Consider the following 20,984-nt stretch of genomic DNA (forward strand, 5'->3'; position numbering starts at 1 on the left):
CACACACACACACACTCACTCACTCACTAACAGGAACCAGTGCAGGGAGAAACAGAATTGGCTACCTCCACTCCCATGCTCCCCTTCCGCTCACCGGCACCTGCCACTGCTCTGTCCAGTCCTGCCCTCCACGGTGCCTTGAGGGCCTATGTGGTACAGCTGAGCACACCAGGACCCAATGAAGAGGTGCCTCCCTCAACATCGTCACATAGCTACGAAGAGGTCAAACTGAGACCCCAGGTCTGTTCACTGCTGGTACGCGACCCCCAGTGGGTCCGTGGATGCTAAACTGGGGAGGGTCATGAGGCTGAGGGAGGGAATCCCTCCGCCAACTCCGAGTACACAAAACACAGGAAAGAGACAGAGGATGCCGACTCCAGGAAGAGAGACTCCGTGTACCTACCAGGGGGCTGTGGGTGCCCCTGGGAAAGCAGGCTACCTGGCAGATGGCACAGAGTAAAGAGGGCAGGGCCCATGGTGGTGAGACAAGGAATGTGAATGGCTTTTCTAGGCAGTCTGGGAGCTAAGGAAAATTGGATGAATGGAGTTCAAGGGGTCATGGTTTTAAGAAAAATGGTCTTTTGGCTGGGTGCTGTGGCTCATGCCTATAATCCCAGCACTTTGAGAAGCTGAGGTGGGCGGATCACTTGAGTTCAGGAGTTCGAGACCAGCCTGGCCAACATGGCAAAACCCCGTCTCTACTAAAAATACAAAAATTAGCTGGGCGTGGTGGTGGACACCTGTAATCCCAGCTACTTGGGAGGCTGAGGCAGGAGAATCACTTGAACCCAGGATTTTAAAAAAATTTTAAAAAAATAAAAATGGTCTTTAGTTTGTTAATGTGTTCAAGAGGGAAAGAGTTTATAAAGTGAAGCAAAGGTGCTGGACAGAGGGAGACAGGAGAGAAAGGCTGCCCCAGGACGTTGCAGCCCCACTTGTAGAGAGCCCCTGGAGGGAAGGACAGCTCAGAAACACAGCTGCCGCTGCACCCAATGCACATGCACCTCCTCTGCAGTGGGTTGAATAGTGACCCCCAAAAAGCTACATCCACATTCCAGAATCTGTGAATGAGGCCTTACTTGGAAAAAGGTTATTTGCTGAAGTAATTAAATTAGGGGCCTAGAGATTTAAGAAAATCCGCCTGGATTTTCATTGGAAAATGAACATTTTCTCTCTTTTTTTTTTTAAACGGAGTTTCACTCTTGTTGCCCAATGGCACGATCTCAGCTCACCATAACCTCTGCCTCCCGGGTTCAAGTTATTCTCCTGCCTCAGCCTCCCGAGTAGCTGGGACTACAGGCGTGCGCCATCACACCCGGCTAATTTTTTTTTTATTTTTAGCAGAGATGGGGTTTCTCCATGTTGGTCCGGCTGGTCTAGAACTCCTGACCTCAGGTGATCCACCCACCTCAGCCTCCCAAAGTGCTGGGATTACAGGCGTGAGCCACCGCGCCCGGCCCATTTTCTCTTATAAGGACACTTGTCATTGGAGTTAAGCTCCTCCTGGAAAATTCAGGAGAAAGGAGGAGGCGGCCACGTGAAGACCGAGGCAGAGACTGGAGCGATGCAGCCACAAGCCAAGGAGTGCCTGGAGCCCCCAGATGCTGGAGGAGGCAAGAAACGGACCCTCCCCTCGAGCCTTCGGAAGGAACACGGCTCTCCCACACCTTGATTTTGGATGTCTGCCTTCTAGAACTGAAATAAATACCTGCTGTCAGCCGGGCACGGTGGCTCACGCCTGTAATCCCAGTACTTCGGGAGGCCGAGGCGGGTGGATCACGAGGTCAGGAGATCTAGACCATCCTGGCTAACACAGTGAAACCCTGTCTCTACTGAAAATACAAAAAATTAGCCGGGCGTGGGGGCGGGCGCCTGTAGTCCCAGCTACTCTGAAGGCTGAGGCAGGAGAATGGTGTGAACTCGGGAGGCGGAGCTTGCAGTGAGCTGAGATCGTGCCACTGCACTCCAGCCTGGGGTCTCAGAAATGAAAAGAGAAAAAATACCTGCTGTCCAGACATCCGGTTTGTGGTCATTCATCACAGCAGCCACAAGAAACTAACACTCCGGCTATGCTCAGCCGCATGAGAGGATGGGAATCAGTCAACCGATGGGCCATCAAATGGCAGGGAGGGAGGGACCCTACTCAGCCCAACTGACCCTGAGGAGAGGAGCTGAAGAGGGAAACGCAGGATGGCATTGAGCTCAGGAAAGCATGAGGCGAACCCCAGAGCAGGGGGTAGGTTTATGGTGGAACACTCAAGGTGGGCGGAAGGAGGTTGAAGGCAAGGCTGCGGGCAGCTGAGGACAGTCAAGAGGAGACACAGCCCAGGAAGGGCAGCTGGGGTCGGGAGAGAAAAACGGAGGGTGAGCAGATCAACTCCACTTCCAGACGTGTCTCGGCAAAGCTCAACCATCCAAGAGCAGGAGCAGGCGGAACCAGCAAGGTGCTCTGGGCAGGTGCATGTGTGCAGAGGTGTGCAGGACAGGGAGTGTGTGTGGTGTGTGTAGGTGTGGTGGGTGAGCATTTGAGTGTGTGCAAGACTTTATGAGGGGCCCGGCGCTGTGGCTCATGCCTGTAATCCCAGCACTTTGGGAGGCTGAGGTGCGTGGATCACTTGAGGTCAGGAGTTTGAGACCAGCCTGACCAACATGGTGAAACCCTGTCTCTACTAAAAATACAAAAATTAGCCAGGCGTGGTGGCACATGCCTGTAATCCCAGCTACATGGGAGGCTGAGGCAGGAGAATCGCTTGAACCCAGGAGGCGGAGGTTGCAGTGAGCCAAGATCATGCCATTGCACTCCAGACTGGGTGACAAGAGTGAGACTGTCTCAAAAAAAAAAAAAAAGAGTTTATGAGGTAGAGTGTGCAAGTGTACAGGAGCGTGTGCAAGTGTATAAGCGGGTGAATGTGTGTGTGTATGTGTACACAGGCACCCAGGAGAGGGGAATACAGAATCAAGGTTAGAGGAAGCCAAAAGCAGTGACTTACACCTGTAAACCCAGCGCTTTGGGAGGCTGCAGCAGGAGGATTACTTGAAGCTAGAAGTTCAAGATCCACCTGAGTAACATAGCAAGACCCTGTCTCCACAAAAAAATTAAAAATTAGGCAAAGCACACTGGCTCACGCCCATAATCCTAGTACTTTGGGAAGCCAAAGCCGGAGGATCACTTGAGCTCAGGAGTTTGAGACCAGCCTGGGCAACACAGTGAGACTTCAACTCTATTTAAAATAACTATGGCCGGGCACGGTGGCTCACGCCTGTAATCCCAACACTTTGAGAAGCTGAGGTAGAAAGATCACTTGAGTCCAGGAGTTTGAGACCAGCCTGGGCAACATGGCAAAACCCCACTTCTATAAAAAAGAAAATACAAAAAGTAGCTGAGCATGATGGTACATTCCTGTCAGTCCCAGCTACTCGGGAGGCTGAGGTAAGAGGATTGCTTGAGCCTGGTTGGTTGAGGCTGCAGTGAGCTGTGATCATGCCACTGGACTCCAGCCTGGGTGACAGAATGAGACCCTGTCTCAAACAACAACAAGAAAAAATATTCACTTTTCCTTGCCTTGAATGCTACTGGGTGAAAATGGTGGTCAGAGTTCCTCAGATCAACTCAGTTGAAATAGAAATGTTCCAGGGGGCCCCTAAGACACGTCGCCGAGAGTGGGAATTCCAAGTTTCCCAAAAGCCCTCCTGCCGCTTCCCAATACCCACCTCCTCCATCTTCCACCTCATTCTAAAGCTCATACCCAGAGGGTGCTAGGCCCAGTGGCCCCACACATTCCGCCTCCTCACTGGCCTCCTTCAGAGGCCCAAGAGACAGCTGGGCAGTGCTTGTGGGCGATCTCAGCATGAGCACCCACGTTTTTAGCTGCAGAAGAGAGGAGCTTAAACTAGATGATTGCAAAGATGAAGGAGAGCTCCAACATAATGCTGCTGGCTGTACACTGACAAAGTGCCTTGAAGATCACGGGCTTGATGTCACCATGAAGTGATGCTGAGTGGAGGCCAGCATCCACTGGCCCCGTGCCACAAGAGGAACAGAGCCTCCCGCACTCCACTCTGCCAGGTCCAGAGCTTTGGAGCCTCTCTGCCACAGCCAGGGCTGACCCCACCCCCTTTCCCATCCTGACCCAGGCCTCCAGGACCCCAGCTCCGGATCAAGTGGCAAAATCCACTGTTTAAAAGGAAAAGGTGGGCCAGGCATGGTGGCTCATGCCTGTAATCCCAACACTATGGGAGGCTGAGGCAGGTGGATCACCTGAGGTCAGGAGTTCGAGACCAGCCTGGCCAACATGGTGAAACCCCATCTCTACTAAAAAGTACAAAAATTATCTGGACGAGGTGGCAGGCGTCTGTAATCCCAGCTACTCAGGAGGCTGAGGCAGGAGAACCGCTTGAACCCAGGAGGTGAAGGTTGCAGTGAGCCAAGATTGCACCATTGCACTCCAGCCTGGGAAACAGAGCAAGACTCTGTCTCAAAAAAAAAAAAAAAAAAAAAAGAGAAAAGAAAAAGAAAAAAAAAGAAAAGATGGGCCAGACGCGGTGGCTCACGCTTGTAATCCCAGCACTTTGGGAGGCCGAGGTGGGTGGATCACTTGAGCTTAGGAGTTCAAGAGCTCAGGAGTTCAAGACCAGCCTGGCTAAGATGGTGAAACCCCGTCTCTACTAAAAATACAAAAATTAGCTGGGCATGGTGGCAGGCGCCTGTAATCCCAGCTACTTGGGAGGCTGAGGCCGAGAATTGCTTGAACTTGGGAGGTGAAGGTTGCAGTGAGCTGAGATCACACCACTGCACTTTAGCCTGGGCGACAGAGTGAGACTCCACCTCAAAATAAATAAATAAATAAATAAATAAATAAATAATGGCCAGGCACGGTGGCTCACGCCTGTAATCCCAGCAGTTTGGGAGGCCCAGGCAGATGGATCACTTGAGGTCAGGAGTTCAAGATCAGCCTGGTCAATATGGCGAAACCCCATCTCTACTAAAAATACAAAAATTAGCTGGGTGTGGTGGCATGCACCTATAGTCCTAGCTCCTGGGGAGGCTGAGGCAAGAGAATTGCTTGAACCCAAGAGGTGGAGGTTGCAATGAGTGGGGATCATACCACTGCACTCCAGCCTGGGCGACAAAGCAAGGGTCTGTCTCAAGAAAAAAAAAAAAAAGGACCACCAGCATTTTGATCTTGGCTGGCATTGGTCCACGTGCTCCTTCTCTCGGGAGGAGGGGATAATTGTGATGTTTCTGATTCACTTAATTTATTGAGGGTCTCCTCTGTGCAAAGTGGTCTCACTCCTTATTTATACCTCATCAAAGGACCATTTGAGCACCCCCTAAACGATGCTCACCTTAACCCCATGAAGTAGCCATTTCTTGAGTGCTGCGGTGAAATTGAGGCCTGGAAAAGTTATGCCTTTTGTTCAGGGTGACATCTAAGAAGTGGGGGTATGTAATGTGAACCCAAGCTTCCCTGTCCCCAAGGCCCCTCTCGACGGCATAGGGAGAGGATCATCATGTTGGCAGACTGCCCACACCGCATGGCTTCCTACTCTGCTCCTAGAAAAGGGGCCCTCACAGCTGGCCCCTGGCCAGGAACCCTGCTCCCAATAGCAGCAGATGCCCCAGGAATGGCGACCTCCTTGGCAGGGTACCGGAGGTTAAGGGCAGAATGGTTTCTGCTAGCCAGGCAGCCCTGGGGCAGGTGCCAGATGGACCTGAGAGCATGCCGACTGCTCTGGAGTGATTTTCTCCTGATTGCCTCCTGCATGGCAAGGACCTGCCCTCTCTACCTTAATAAAATCAGATCCCCATCCTACAAAGCTAGACATAGAGAGAGACCCTGTCATCCAAGGGGAGACTGAATCTTGGATTCTAGAAAAAAAGAGTTGGGACTGCCAAGTCAATTCCCTTTATGCGCCCCCGACTCCAACTTTCCCTCCCCACACTGCGCCCTCCATCCCCCACCTTTCATAACCTAAGGACAGACAATTGATTTTTGTTAACAGAGTAAGTGCTTCCAGTAACCACCTCTCAAAACAGCCAGGAGGAAACAGGGAACTTCTCTGCCTGGCATCCTTCCCACTGCGGTGCCCCAGGGGAAGCTGTCCCTTGAGACACTGTGGAGAGCCCCAGGCTGCCCACCTGCAGAGCACTCCAGAGGCCTCTGGACTCCCCCAGAGTTGAGGTTGGGTGGAGCCTTTGCTATCCCCTCTCCTGCAAGCCCAGAGGAGACAGCTCAGAGCAGAAGGAAACTGTCCTTTCAGAGCTTGGCCGCAGGTTAGGGCAAAGGGGATCCAAGTCTCTCCTTTCAGAGACTTGGCTCACCTGGGCCAAGCACTCCAGGGCCCTCTGGGACAACCCTCACTATTTGCCCTCCCCTACAGGAGGGACTCACAGCGGCTGCCGAGCTCTTGCCTGTCCCATCTATCCAACAGCATGGGACCTGGCAATTATGGCAAGCTAGGAAGTTATTAAAAGGTAAAGTCTATTTTTAGGAAATCAACAGCAAACTGAGGACAAGGTAGGAGAAAACAATATCTGTCTTCTGGGAGTTTGCAGCATCTGACGCATGTGATTGAGCCTCAAGATGTAAGCAGCCCGCCCTGGTGAAGTGGGGAAAGAGGCAGCCCTCCACCCACCAGGCATCCCCGGAGCAGAGCCTGCTGGGAGGTGACCTCTGGGAGGAGAAGTGCCAAGGGAAGTCTGCAGTGGCCCAAGGGAAAGGGACACAGAAGGGATGCATCTAAAAATGGAAGTCTTAGAACATAAATTATTCAGAAACAGGATTATTTAACTGGAAGTTAAAAATGAGAGAATCATTACACACCCTTGCCCAAATGTTAATGCCTTGGAGAGAAGGCGTATTACTTTCCTCGGGTCACCATAACAAACTATCACAAGCTGGGTGGCTTAAAACAGCAGACATGTATTTTTTCACAGTTTGGAGGCCAGAAATCTGAAATCAAAGTGTTGGCAGGGCCGGTTCCTCCTGGAGCCTCCAAGGAAGAATCCATTCCATGCCCTCTCCCAGCTTCCAGTGGCTCCCAGCAATACCTAGAGTTCCTTAGCTTGTCGACGCATCGCTCCCATCTCTGCCTTCATCTTTTTTTTTTTTTTTTTTTTGAGAGAGTCTTACTGTCTCTCCCAGGCTGGAGTGAAGTGGCATGATCTCAGCTCACCACAACCTCCGCCTCCCAGGTTGAAGTGATTCTCCTGCCTGAGCCTCCCAAGTAGCTGGGATTACAGGTGCACACCACCACACCCAGCTAATTTTTGTATTTTTAGTAGAGATGGGGTTTTGCCAGGCTGGTTTTGAACTCCTGGCTTCAAGGAATCCACCCACCTCGGCCTCCCAAAGTGCTGGGATTATAGGTGTGAGCCACCATGTCTGGCCTCTGCCTTCATCTTCATGTCACCTTTCCCTGTGTGTCTCTGTGTCTCAAATCTCCCTCTCCTTTCTAAGGATACCAGTCATTAGATGTAGCAGGTACTCTGAATCTAGGATGATCTCCTCTGGGGATCCTCGACTTAATGACATCTGCAAAGACCCTATTTCCAAATAAGGTTAAGTTCACGAGTACCGATGGTTAGGACTTGGACATATCTTTCTGGGGGACATGACTTCACCCACTACAGAAGGGTAACCGACTCACCCTAATAAGAGAACAGGAAAATTCATCTAAATTCCAGCAAGGGCAGCTTAAGTTGGATGGCAGCTATGTCTTTCTGATGGCAAACATTGAGGATGGGAGAATCTATTCCTTGAATGCAGGTGAGGGACAAATGACCTCCAGAATCAGCCTGAAAATTCCCATACTAAGTTCACATAGAAAAGCAAAGGGGCTTGGCTCGATGGCTCTTACCTGTGATTCTTGCAATTTGAGAGGCCGAGGCAGAAGGATGACTTGAGCTCAGGAGTTCGAGATCAGCCTGGGCAACATAGTGAGAACTCATTTCTTAAAAAAAAAAAAAAAAAAAAAATCGTAATTAGCTGTGCATGGTGGTGCACACCCACAGTCTCAGCAACTTGGGAGACTGAGGTGGGATAATTGCTTGAGCCTGGGAGGTTGATATGGTTTGGATTTCTGTCCCCACCCAAATCTGCTGTAGAATTATAATCCGCAGTGTTGAGGGAGGGGCCTGGTGGGAGATGATTGGGTCATGGGGGTGGACTTCCTCCTTGCTGTTCTTGTGCCAGTGAGTTTTCATGAGATCTGGTTGTTTAAAAGCGTGCGGCCCCTCCTCCCGCCCTTCCTCCTGCTCTAGATAGAGAACTTCACCTTCCACCAGGATTGTAAGTTTCCTCAGGCCCTCTCAGCCATGGCTCCTGTACAGCCTGCAGAACCGTGAGCCAATTAAACCTGTTTTCTTTATAAATTACACAGTTTCAGGTATTTCTTTATAGCAGTGTGAGAATGGACTAGTACAGAGGTCGAGGCTACAGCGAGCTGTGACTGCGCCAGTGCACTCCAGCCTGGACAACAGAGCAAGACCCTATCTCAAAAAAAAAAAAAAAAAAGAAAAGAAAAGGGGATTGCAGCAGTCACTGAGGGCTAGAGGCAAATGTCACTGAATGACTACAAGAAGCAAAACTCCCCAACAATAAGGGCCACTGAAAAGACGACAACAGTAAAGGCACCAACGACAGTGGACTAAAGTCTCTCCTGCGCACACAACTTTTCACTCTCCAGGCTCCTCTTAGCGACCTGAGGCAGCATTAAGTGTTGTTGTTGTTGTTGTTGTTGAGACGGAGTCTTGCTCTGTCATCCAGGCTGGAGTGTAGTGGCATATTCTCAGCTCACTGCAACCTCCACCTCCCAGGTTCAAGCGATTCTCCTGCCTCAGCCTCTCCAGTAGCTGGGATTACAGGCATGCGCCACCACACCCGGCTAATTTTTGTATTTTTAGTAGAGACGGGGTTTCACCATGTTGGCCAGGCAGGTCTCAAACTCCTGACCTCCGGTAATCCATCTGCCTTGGCCTCCCAACGTGCTGGGATTATAGGCATGAGCCACTGCACCTGGCCTAAGTGGTTTTGATGTAAAAAAATGTATATACATATATATATACCTGTTCTATTGCAGGAATTCTAGTGCTGGAGAAAAAAAACTCTTAGTTCAAAATGGATTTATATATTTGTTTTTTTTTTTTTTTTTTTGAGGCAGAGTCTCGCTCCGTCACCCAGACTGGAGTGCAGTGGCGCAGTCTCGGCTCACTGCAAACTCCGCCTCCCGGGTTCACGCCATTCTCCTGCCTCAGCCTCTCCGAGTAGCTGGGACTACAGGCGCCCGCCAACACGCCCGGCTAATTTTTTGTATTTTTAGTAGAGACGGGGTTTCACCATGGTCTCGATCTCCTGACCTCGTGATCCGCCCGCCTCGGCCTCCCAAAGTGCTGGGATTACAAGCGTGAGCCACCGCGCCCGGCCTTATATATTTGTTTTAACTGTGACTTTCTAGGCTTCCTGTTAGATGTTTTCTTCTGAGGTCAAAGGCAACAAGAGCTAAATGAATCTCACTCTTACTAGAGCTTATTTGCTGTCATGTTTTTTGGCAAAACCACTTTCAAAAGAGTAATATCTGGAAAGGTTTTCAATTTTCCATGAATTGAGTTCTCAGTGCCTTTCAAAGAGGAAATGACAGATAAGGACAGAGTATGAATTAGGGATTTAAATAGGAACCTCGGATACCTCCATGCCACCCCGGGGAAGAATTGAGGAGGGGTGTCAGGAGAGTGTAGCAGAGCCTCATTTGAAAGGCTGCACTGAAGTTTAAACTGCATCTTAATTTACTATGCCAGTTCAATTCCTCTTCCGTCTCAGCCCTGGGGGTTAGCCACACAAAAAGGAGGCACACTTCACAGCAACTCCCTCCCAATACACAGAATCCAATTGCAAGAGCGGGTCGCCCTCTGCAGGGCATGAAAGGACGTGAGCCTGGTCTCCAAGCCCCGAGGCTTCTTTCATGCAAGACTCCCAAAACAGCACAGTAATTCCTACGCACTTCAAGAGACCGTTGCTGCCTGGAACTTGTTAACTTTGCAAGCCGTGAAGGATTAGAAGGCCAGAGGGCCACGGCTAAAACTTATGCCTAGGCATTTAGAATTCATCTGAAGCTACTAAGAGTTGGTGGTGTTTGGTTGACTAGGGACATAGACGCAAACAGTGGTGAGCATGGGTCCTGCAGGGGCTCCACCTGGGTGACAATCAGAGCATTTTTTTTTTTTTTTTCAGACGGAATTTTGCTCTTGTTGCCCGGGCTGGAATGCAATGGTGCGATCTCGGCTCACCGCAACCTCCGCCTCCCGGGTTCAAGTGATTTTCCTGCCTCAGCCTCCCTAGTAGCTGGGATTATAGGCATGCGCCACCACGCCCGGCTAATTTTGTATTTTTAGTACAGACTGAGTTTCTCCATGTTGGTCAGGCTGGTCTCAAACTCCTGACCTCAGGTGATCCACCCGCCTCGGCCTCCCAAAGTGCTGGGATTACAGGCATGAGCCACTGCACCCAGCCGAATGAGAGCATTTTCCTTCCTTCCTTTTCTTTCTTCTTCCTTCTCTCCTTCCCTCCCCCCGTTCCTCCCTTCTTTCCCTCCTTCTTTCCTTCCTTCCTCTCTTCTTCTTCTTCCTTCTCTCCTTCCTTCCCTTCCCTTCCTCCCTTCTTTCCCTCCTTTCCTTCTTTCTTTCCTTCCTTTTTTTGAGATAGAGTTTTGCTCTCGTCACCCAGGTCAGAGTGCACTGGCACAATCTCAGCTCACTGCAACCTCCACCTCCCGGGTTCAAGCTATTCTCCGGCCTCAGCCTCCCAAGTAGCTGGGATTACAGGCACCCGCCACCATGCCCAACTAATTTTTGTTTTTTTAGTAGAGACAGGGTTTCATAATGTTGGCCAGGCTGGTCTTGAACTCCTGACCTCATGATCCACCCACCTCGGCCTCCCAAAGTGCTGGGATGGATCTTGCTCTGCTGCCCAGGCTGGAGTGCCGTGGCACAATCATAACTAACTGTAACCTTGAACTCCTAGGCTCAAGCAATCCTCCCATCTCAACCTCCTGGGTAGCTGGGACTACAGGTGTACGCCACCATGCTCAGCTAATTTTTATTTTAATTTTTGTAGAGATGGGGGTCTTGCTATGTTGCTCAGGCTGGTCTTGAACTCCTGGCCTCAAGCAGTCCTCCTGCTTTTGCCTCCCAAAGTTCTGGGATTACAGATAGGAGCCACCACACCAGGCCCAGAATATTTCTTTTTTTTTTTTTTTTTTTTTTTTTTTTTTTTTTTTCGAGACGGAGTCTCGCTCTGTCGCCCAGGCTGGAGTGCAGTGGCACAATCTCGGCTCACTGCAAGCTCCGCCTCCCGGGTTCACGCCATTCTCCTGCCTCAGCCTCTCCGAGTAGCTGGGACTACAGGCGCCCGCTACCATGCCCGGCTAATTTTTTGTATTTTTAGTAGAGACGGGGTTTCACTGTGGTCTCGATCTCCTGACCTCGTGATCCGCCCACCTCGGCCTCCCAAAGTGCTGGGATTACAAGCGTGAGCCACCGCGCCCGGCCTTAGGCCCAGAATATTTCTTGACTAACAGACACCCTGGAAGCATCATGTCCAAATCTTTATTTTCAGATGAGGATATTTGGTCCAGAGTGTCTATGACTTGCCTACAGATGCCCACGTGGGACCAGAATCCAGGTTTCTCTGTTGTCATCCTTCCTCAGACCCCGACAGGGAAAGCAACAAACTGGAGGAAAGAGGAAACCTTGGGAGAGAAAACCTGCCCAGGGGTCAGGCATCCTGGAGCTTGGCCTGGCCTTGTTTGACATACGACTTTGCTAGGAGCTGAAAGCCCAGCTTGAGTGTCTCATAAGTTGTGTTGTTTTATCTGGGCAAATCCTGGCTTGTTCCGGGTGTGCAGACCATGCATAGCCAATGTTGCTGAAGCTGTGTAATGCTGTGTTGGACTGGAGGTTCTGGGAGGGTGCAGCTCCGTGGCTTTTGCTCTCTGGTGTATTCCTTTCCTCTAACCTACAGTAGGGGCTGGGGATTTGCAGAATTTATCCCAATAAGGAGGCATGCTTTAAACATTTTTCATACAGTTGGGGCGATTTTTACACTGATCTTTCTTGCCTGCTCCTCCTTATAACAAATAATTTAGTAGACACCTAGCCAAAGTTCTAGGTGCTGGGTGAAGCTGTCTGGGAATGACACTGGGTACCTGCTGAGTGAGCTGATCCCAACAATGTTAGCATTTCTTGTGGTCCACAGTCTTCATTAAAAGTAAAATTTTGCTGGGGTGCAGTGGCTCACGCTTGTAATCCCAGCACTTCAGGGGACTGAGGCAGGTGGATTCCTTGAGGCCAGGAGTTCGAGACCAGCCTGGGCAACATGATGAAACCTTGTCTCTACAAAAAAAAATACAAAAATTAACTGGCATGATGGTGCACACCTGCAGTCCTAGCTTCTTGGGAGGCTGAAGTGGGAGGATCGCTTGAGCCTGGGAGGCAGAGGTTGCAGTGAGCCAAGATCACACCACTGCACTCCAGCTTGGGCAACAAAGCAAGACTTTGTCTCACAAAAAAATAAAAAATAAAATTTTGCCCAGCACAGTGGCTCACGCCTGTAATTTCAGGACTTCAGGAGGACCACATGGGCAAATTGCTTGAGCTCAGGGGTTACCAACCTGGGCAACATGGCAAAACTCTTTTTTTTTTTTTTTTTCCCCGAGATGGAGTCTTGCTCTGTCCCTCAGGCTGGAGTGCAATGGTGCCATCTCAGCCCACTGCAACTTCCGCCTCCCGGGTTTAAGCGATGCTCCTGTCTCAGCCTCTGAAGTAGCTGGGGTTACAGGCGTGCACCACCACCCCCAGCTAATTCTTTGTATTTTTAGTAGAAACGAGGTTTCACCATGTTGGCCAGGCTGGTCTCAAACTCCTGACCTCCTGATCTACCTGCCTCAGCCTCCCAAAGTGCTGGGATTACAGGCATGAGCCACCGCGCCAGGCCTGGCAAAACCCTGTTTCTACAAAAAATTCAAAAATTAGCTGGGTGTGATGGTGTGTGCCTGTAGCCACAGGCTGAGGTGGGAGGATCACGTGAGCCTGGGAGGTCTCAGGCTGTAGTGAAGTTGCAGTGAGCCAAGAGTCACACCACTGTGCACCAGCCTGGGGCACCAGAGTGAGACCCTTTCTCAAAAAAAAAAAAAAAAAAAATGTAAAATTTCAGTGAAACTATTCTATGTGACACTATAATGGTGGACACATGCCATATAGATTTGTCAAAATCCATAGAATCAAGAGTGAATCCTCACGTGAACTAGGGATTTGGGGAGATGCTGATGTGTTCATGTGGGTTCATCAGTTGTAACAAACCCACTCCTCTGTGGAGGATGTTGATAGTCGGGGGTTATGGGTGGGGGAGGAGGAATAGGGGATATGTGGCCACTCTATGCTTTCTGCTCAATTTTGCTGTGAACCTAAACATGCTCTAAAAAATAATGTCTCTTAAAAAAAAAATTTTTTTTTTTGAGACAGGTTCTTTCTCTGTTGCCCAGGCTGGAGTACAGTGGCATAAACTCAGCTCACTGCAGTCTTGACCTCCCGGGCTCAAGCAAACCTTCCACCTCAGCCTCCCAAGTAGCTGGCACAACAGGCACACACCACCATGTCTGGCTAATTTTTGTATTGTTTTGTAGAGATGGGGTCCCACTATGTTGCCCAGGCTGGTCTGGAACTCCTGGGCTCAAATGATCTGCCCACCTCAGCCTCCCAAAGTGTGAGATTACAGGTGTGAGCCACCGTGCCTGGTTTCTTGTTTCTGCTTCTGACATGACATCATCACGTCTCCTTCTCTGACTCTGACCCTCCTGCTTCCCTCTTACAAGAGCCCCATGATGACACTGGGTCCACCCAAATAATCGAGGACAATCCCCTTCTCAAAATCATTAACTTAATCACAGCCATATGAGGTAACAGGCTCTGTGTATTAGGACATGGGCATCTTTGGGCACTCATGATTCTTTCCACCACACCCACCAAACAATTAAGTGCTAAATTATGTGAAAACTTTTTTTTTTTTTAATTTTTTTGGAGATAGGGTCACTCTGTTGCCCAGGCTGGAGTGCAGTGGCACAATCTCGGCTCACTGCAACCTCTGCCTCCTGGGTTCAAGCAATTCTTGTGCCTCAGCCCTCCGAGTAGCTAGGATTGCAGGCTAATTTTTTTTTGTAGAGATGGGGTTTCACCATGTTGTCCAGGCTGGTCTCGAATTCCTGAGCTCAAGCGATCCACCTGTCCTGGCCTCCCAAAGTGCTGGAATTACAGGCGTGAGATACCACACCCAGCCCATGGAAACAATTTTACTAAAAGAGATAAATTTGATCCATTCCAAACCCCAGCAGTCCCTTTTCAATTCTGAGTGCCTCAGAAGTCTTTAGACTCAGCTAACTCTTGCCACTCCCAACAGTGCTTCTCAGGGAGCGAGGGAGACAGTTTTGCTCCCAGGAGACATTTCACAACACCTGGGGTGGTTCTGGTTGTCATAACTTCAGGAGGGAGAGCTCCTGACATCTACTGGACAGAGGCTGGGAGCACTGCTCAACATCGTGCTATACACAGGACAGCCCCCCACGACGCCATACGCAACCACAAAAAATGATGAACTCTGAATGTCAAAGCGGCTGGGCTGAGAAACCCTTCTGAGAATATAGAGAGGAATGTCCAGGGAGCACTATAGCTCACACCTGCAATCCCAGCATTGTGGGAGACCGAGGCATGAGGATGACTTGAGGAGTTCAAGACTAGCCTGGGCAACAAAGCAAGACCCCATCTCTACAAAAAAGAAAAAAAAAAAAAATAGCCAGACATGGTGGCACATACTATTAGTCCCAGCTACTTGGGAGGCTGAGGCAGGAAGATCGTTTGAGCCTAGGAGTTGGTGGCTGCAGTGAGTTATAATTGCACCACTGCACTCCAGCCTGGGCAGCAATGCAAGACCCCATCTCTTAAAAAGAATCTCGGCTGGACATAGTGGCTCACTCCTGTAATCCTAGCACTTTGGGAGTCTGCAGCAGACGGATCACCTGAGGTCGGGAGTTCAAGACCAGCCTGACCAACATGGAAAAACTCCATCTGTACTAAAAATACAAAATTAGCCGGGCATGGTGGCAAATGCCTGTACCCCCAGCTACTTGGGAGGCTGAGGCAGGAGAATCGCTTGAACCTGGGAGTCGGAGGTTGTGGTGAGCCGAGATGGCGTCATTGCACTCCAGCCTGGACAACAAGAGTGATACTCCGTCTCAAAAAATAATAATAATAAAAGAATCCTACCACTTTGGGAGGCCAAGGCAGGTGGATCACCTGAGGTCAGGAGTTTGAGACCAGCCTAACCAACATGGTGAAACCCCATCTCTACTAAAAAGACAAAAACGAGCCAGGCGTGGTAGTGTGCATCTAGAGTCCCAGCTACGCGGGAGGCTGAGGCACGAGAATGGCTTGAACCCGGGAGGCGGAGGTTGCAATGAGCTGAGATCGCACCACTGCACTCCAGCCTGGCGACAAAGCTACATTCCATGTCAAAAAAAAAAAAAAAAAAAGAAAAGAAAGAAAAAGAGCAAGGTTCAGGAACTAGGAAGGCCCACAGCTGCTGCAGAATTGAAAACATGTGCCTTCAGATCAACTAGCAGCCTAAAAACCACAGTGACAGGGACAGCGACTCCGAGAGGCATCTCTCTGACCCCGAAGACACACTGACTGTGTTAACTCCCACCTCTCCCTTCTTAGGCAGCACAGAGCGGCACTGACACTGAAGTCCCTTGCTTGGCACACACCCTGCTCCATTAATCACTTCTCCCCCACCACCTGGGACTGCTGGTTTATTCACCCAGTGCTGGCACTTTAAGATACTTTACTGCCTTGAAATAGTCTTAATCTCATTTTTCTTTGCATGAAATGAAATTCATTCTGCAGCTCCCCCAAGGTCATTTTTTAATCTCTTCACTCCTGGCAACACTGGTAAAGAGAGCTCTGAGTTCCTTTCTTTGGCAGGCTGTCACTTTTCCCATTTTCAAGCAGAAGCGTTAATTAATGCTTGCAGGCTCGACTGAGTTTAAATTGGCTTTACCGGCCAGGCACTGTGGCTCATGCCTGTAATCCCAACACTTTGGGAGGCTGAGGCGGGCGGATCACAAGGTCAGGAGTTTGAGATCAACCTGGCCAACATGGTGAAACCCCATCTCTACTAAAAATACAAAAATTAGCCAGGTGTGGTGGTGGATGCCTGTAATCTCAGCTACTCAGGAGGCTGAGGCAGGAGAATCCCTTGAACCTGGGAGGCAGAGGTTGCAGTGAGCTGAGATCGTGCCACTGCACTCCAGCCTGGACAACAGAGCAAGAATCTGTCTCAAAAAAAAAAAAACAAATTGGCTTTACTGTGGATACCTTGCAGTTTCCAATAACACAGACATACAAGTGGTAAAAAAAAAATCTGCACAGGATGGCAGGGTGCTCACGCCTGTAATCCCAGCACTTTGGGAGGCCGAGGCAGGAGAATGGATTGAACCCATGAGTTCAAGACCAGCCTGGGCAACATAGTGAGACCTTGTCTGTACAAAAGATGAACAAAATTAACCAGGCATGGTGGTCCACACCTGTGATCCCAGCTACTCAGGAGGCTGAGGTAGAAGGATCACTTGAGCGCCCGGAGATCAAGGCTGCAGTGAGATCATGCCACTGTACTCCAGCCTGGACAACAGATCAGGACCCTGTACCCAAAGAGGGGGAAAAAAGATAGTTAACAGAAAAACCAAACTCTGTAAAACGTTTTAAAGAGGTTTATTCTGAGCCAGTAGGAGTGACTGTGGCCTGGGTTAACAGTCTCAAGAAGTCTTAAAGTGAACCAGAAGTAGTTAGGCTACAGTTGGATTTTTTTTTTTTTCCTGAGACAGTCTCGTTCTGTCACCCAGGCTAGAGTGCAGTGACACGATCTCGGCTCACTGAAACTTTTGCCTCCCGGGTTCAAGTGATTCTCCTGCCTCAGCCTCCTGAGTAGCTGGGATTATAGGCACGTGCTACCACACCCAGCTGTTATTTTGTATTTTTGGAAAAGATGGGGTTTCACCACGTTAGCCAGGCTGGTCTAGAACTACTGACCTCAAGTGATCCACCCGCCTCGGCCTCCCAAAATTCTGGGATTACAGGCGTGAGCCACTGCGCCCGGCCTACAGTTTGATTTTATACATGGAAGGTATACATTGGTTTAGTCCAAAAAGGTGGGATACCTTGAAGTAGGGGCTTACAAATCATAAGGAGATTCAGAGGTTTTTTTTTTTTTTTTTGAGGCAGAGTCTGTCACCCAGCCTGGAATGCAGTGTCACAATCATAGCTCACTGCAACCTTGATTTCCCATGCTCAAGCAATCCTCCTGTCTCAGCCTTCCAAGTAGCTGAGACTATAGGAGCACGTCACCACACCCAGCGTGATTTTTAAATTTTTTGCAGTAATGGGGTCTTGCCATGTTATCCTGGCTGGTCTCCAACTCTTCAGCTCAAGCAATTTTCCTACCTCAGCCTCCCAAAGTACCGGGATTATAGGTGTGAGCTACCTTGTCCAGCCTCAGAGATTTTTTTTTTTTTTTTTTTTTTTTTTTTAAAGACGGAGTCTCACTCTGTTGCCCAGGCTGGAGTGCAGTGACATGATCTCAGCTCACTGCAACCTCCACCTCCCAGGTTCAAGCGATTCTCCTGCCTCAGACTCCCTAGTAACTGGGACCATAGGCGTACACCACCACGCCTGGCTAATTTTTGTATTTTTAGTAGAGATGGGGTTTCACCCTGTTGGCCAGGCTGGTCTCAAACTCCTGACCGCAAGTGATCTGCCTACCTCTGCCTCCCAAAGTACTGGGATTACAGGCATGAGCCACCACACCTGGCCTACTCAGAGATTCTTTAATCTGCAATTGGTTAAGGGAACATAACTTTGTCTAAAAACTTGGAGTTAGCAAAAGGCCAGGCATGGTGGCTCACACCTGCAATCCCAGCACTTTAAGAGAGGCCGAGGAGAGTGGATCACTTGAGGTCAGGAGTTTGAGACCAGCCTGGTCAAAATGGTGAAAGCCTGTCTCTACTCAAAATACAAAAATTAGCTGGGGCGTAGCAGCGAACACCTGTAGTCCCAGCTACTTAGGAGGCTGAGGCGAGAGGATCACTTGAACCTGGGAGGTGGAGGTTGCAGTGAGCTAAAATCACACCACTGCACTCCAGCCTGGGCGACAGGGCAAGACTTCATCTCAATAAAATAGATAAATAAAACTTGGAGTTAGCAGAAAGGAATGTTTAAGCAGTCAGCCACAATACCACCTGCACAATATGATCATGTTACCACGTGCTGGATGTCCCGCAGGCATGACTTAACCCTTGCCTACCATGGCTTTACATCTTGTTTATAATTTGGTGTCATACTGCCACAAAGAGGCTGTTTTGTCAGCCTCCTGATCTCTATTTTATTGTTAACATTGGTTAAGTTGTGGCTCCAAAAGAGAGAAGATAAAACAAGGCATGTCCGACCTCCCTTCCCGTCAGAGCCAGGAACTCCATTTTATTTATTTGAGATAGAGTCTCGGTCTGTCGCCCAGGCTGGAGTTCAAGGGTGGGAGCTCGGCTCACTGCAGCCTCCACCTCCCAGGTTCAAGCAATTCTCCTGCCTCAGCCTCCTGAGTGGCTGGGATTACAAGCACCTGCCACCATGCCCAGCTGATTTTTGTATTTTTAGTAGAGATGGTGTTTAGTCGTGTTGGCCAGGCTGGTCTCAAACTGCTGACCTCAAGTGATCCGCCCGCCTCGGCCTCCCAAAGTGCTGGGATTACAGTTGTGAGCCATCACGCGTGGCCAGGAACTCAATTTTAAAGGTTTCTCTGGTGTCCTCTTGGTCAAGTGGGGGGTCTGCTCATTTGGTGGGGGCTTAGGGTTTTTAGTTTACAGTGTCATATGCTTATTTCAACTTCTCAAATTCTAGTTCATCCCACTGTATTTAGTAAGCACCTAGGTAAAGGCTCTGTGGAGAGGCAACTGAACACAAGTGCAGGACAAGGAAGTCCATTCTGGAGCTGGCTGTGCCGCCCACCTGTCCTCTCAGGCAGATCCCTATCTCTCTGAGCAGTGTTCCTGAGCCATCACATGAGGATACGAATCCATCTCCTAACTGGGAGGTGCAAGGATAAACTTGAAAGGGCTCTGAAAAGTCAGATTCTACAAATGCCATCTTACTCTACAGGGCAAGGCCGTGGAACTAGACTTACTCTCACTCAAAAAAGCACAGGCAACAGAAACTGCCTGGGGGACACAAAATTCCAGGGAGAGAATGAAGTCCAAACCTGAACTTGACCAAGCTGACTGAAGTCCTCACTGCAGTTTGGCAAACCCACCCTTGATTTGGCCACATAATTTGACCTTCTCCGCATCATACTGTGTCCGGAATTCGTGGGTTTTTGGTCTCCTTCGCTGCAAGAATGAAGCCACGGACCCTCGCGGTAAGAGTTAGAGTTCTTAAAGGCAGCGTGTCCAAAGTTTGTTCCTTCTGGTGGGTTTGTGGTCTCGCTGGCTCAGAAGTAAAGCCGCCGGCCTTACACGGTGAAGTATTACAGCACTTAAGGCAGCGCGTCCGGAGTTGTTGGTTCCCCCCCTACTGGGTTTGGGGTCTTGCTGACTTTAGGAGTGAAGCTGCAAACCTTCCTGGTGAGTATTACAGCTCATGAAAGCAGCATGGACCCATAAGGGTGAGCAGCAGCAAGACTTACTGCAAAGACCAAAATAACAAGGTCACCACAATAAGGAAAGAACCAGAACAGGTTACCACTGCTAGCTCAATCAGCCTGCTTTTATTCGCTTATCTGGCCCCACCCACATCCTGCTGATTGGTCCATTTTACAGAGAGCCGATTGGTCTGTTTTACAGAGAGCTGATTGGTCCATTTTGACAGCGTGCTGATTGGTGTGTTTACAATCCCTGAGCTTGACACAAAAGTTCTCCATGTCCCCACTAGATTAGCTAGATACAGAGTGTTGATTGGTGTATTTACAAACCCTGAGGAAGACAGAGTACTGATTGGTGCATTTACAAACCTTGAGCTAGATACAGAGTGCTGACTGGTGCATTCACAAACCCTTAGCTAGACATAAAGATTCTCCAAGTCCCCACCAGATTAACTAGATACAGAGTGCTGATTGGTGCATTCACAAACCCTGAGCTAGACACAGGGTGCTGATTGGTGTGTTTACAAACCTTGAGCTAGATACAGGGTGCTGATTGGTGTATTTACAATCCCTTAGCAAGACATAAAGATTCTCCAAGTCTCTACCAGACTCAGCAGTCCAGCTGGCTTCACCCAGTGGATCCCACACTGAGGCCACCAGTAGAGCTGCATGCCAGTCCTGCGCTGTGTGCCTGCACTTCTCAGTCATTGGGCAGTCGATGGGACTGGGCGCCGTGGAGCAGGGGGCGGTGCTGGTTGGGGAGGCTCTGGCCAGGCAGGAGCCCATGGCGGGCGGGGGATAGGGAGGAGGCTCAGGCATGGCAGGCTGCAGGTCCAGAGCCCTGCCCTGGAGGGAGGCAGCTAAAGCCCGGCGAGAAATCGAGCACAGCAGCTGCTGGCCCAGATGCTAAGCCCCTCACTGCATGGGGCCAGCAGCGCCGCTGGCCGCTCCGAGTGTGGGGCCCACCGAGCCCACGCCCACCCGGAACTTGCGCTGGCCCGCAAGTGCCGCGCGCAGCCCCGGTTCCTGCCTGCGCCTCTCCCTCCACACCTCCCCGCAAGCTGAGGGAGCTGGCTCCGGCCTTGGCCAGCACAGAAAGGGGCTCCCACAGTGCAGCGGCAGGCTGAAGGGCTCCTCAAGCGCGGCCAGAGTGGGCACCAAGGCAGAGGAGGCGCCAAGAGGGAGCAAGGGCTGTGAGGGCTGCCAGCACGCTGTCACCTTTCACTATCTTCACATAATAACAGGAATAAGGGCTGG

At 50.1% G+C, this 20,984-nt stretch overlaps 1 protein-coding gene across 7 annotated transcripts in view; it reads right to left on the minus strand.

Moving 5' to 3' along the window:
- The window catches only part of MFSD11 (major facilitator superfamily domain containing 11), a 134,664-nt gene that overhangs the window by 44,610 nt on the left and 69,070 nt on the right, over nucleotides 1–20,984 (minus strand). For 3 of the 7 annotated variants that reach the window (XR_008650811.2, XR_008650809.2, XR_010115514.1), the window contains exons 14-15: nucleotides 12,202–12,388; nucleotides 7,861–7,953 (exon numbers count right to left, since the gene is read on the minus strand). The gene's annotated coding sequence lies outside the window, so the exon portion shown is untranslated. Of the gene's footprint in view, nucleotides 1–7,860; nucleotides 7,954–12,201; nucleotides 12,389–18,095; nucleotides 19,772–20,984 lie in introns of those variants that run through there. The other 4 variants (XR_008650808.2, XR_010115513.1, XR_010115512.1 and 1 more) reach the window with 2 other exon arrangements.

The sequence above is a fragment of the Symphalangus syndactylus genome, chromosome 14 (genome assembly GCF_028878055.3).
Source record: "Symphalangus syndactylus isolate Jambi chromosome 14, NHGRI_mSymSyn1-v2.1_pri, whole genome shotgun sequence".
Lineage (NCBI taxonomy): Eukaryota > Metazoa > Chordata > Mammalia > Primates > Hylobatidae > Symphalangus > Symphalangus syndactylus.